We start from the raw sequence: 956 nt of genomic DNA on the forward strand, positions 1-956 counted from the left end.
AATAATGTTCCTTATGAACCATGAAAGAATGAGTGCATTTAGAGAGAAACCTCATGTTTACATAAATACTTCTGAGCTCATCTGTTCCTCAAGACCTCTATTGTCAGTGGAGACGGTTCTCGCTCCATATTTAACCATACGTCACGTAAAAACCTGCCTAGAGGGTCATAGATCATAAATGCACTGGCTGTGGTGTCTTCTCTGATTTAATATTTCATTGTTGTTCTGTGAGTTCATGTTAAATGGGTCGTCTTGCCATCAGTTGCTGACGGAGATATCTATCTGCGCCAAAATGAAGCCTTAATGATGATTTGTTTTCTTCTATCATGGAATTGACTTTGCACTTTGGTACAGGGACTTGGGAGGTGAATGTATCTTTCTCATTTTAACCCTAGTTACGTGAGAACTGTTACAAGATTTTAAATAATCTACCATGTGATAATATCATTTATGAGAAAACACTATATTTATTAGGCTGGTTGTTCTAAATATGTACGTTGAATGAACGTAAAAGGCTTTATTCAGCCATAGCAGTCTGACAAATCTACTTTTACACAGCTCTGTGGATTGTTTGTATGTAATGTACTGTAATATACTTTGCACAAATGTCTAAAATAAAAGAATAAGATGTAGAATGTTTGGCTTTGTGTCATTGTTTATGATTTAAAAAAATGTAAGCATATTTTTGCATTATTATGAAAGTATAGATCATAAGAATAACATTTTCTCTATGTAATTAACATTTTTATTTTATGTGTATTTCTGTATTATATTTGTTTTTGAAAAAAAAAATAATAATCTGTTGGTCACCAAGGCTGCATGCATTTATTGTGAAATATTACAATTTACAAATTTTTCTTTAAAAAAATAAGAATAACAGTTTCTTTATATAATTAACATTTTTCTTTTATGAATAGTGTTGTATTATATTATGTTTTTGAAATTTAATTAATTAC

Source organism: Sinocyclocheilus grahami, unplaced genomic scaffold (assembly GCF_001515645.1).
Source record: "Sinocyclocheilus grahami isolate Dianchi unplaced genomic scaffold, SAMN03320097.WGS_v1.1 scaffold265.1, whole genome shotgun sequence".
Taxonomy (NCBI): domain Eukaryota; kingdom Metazoa; phylum Chordata; class Actinopteri; order Cypriniformes; family Cyprinidae; genus Sinocyclocheilus; species Sinocyclocheilus grahami.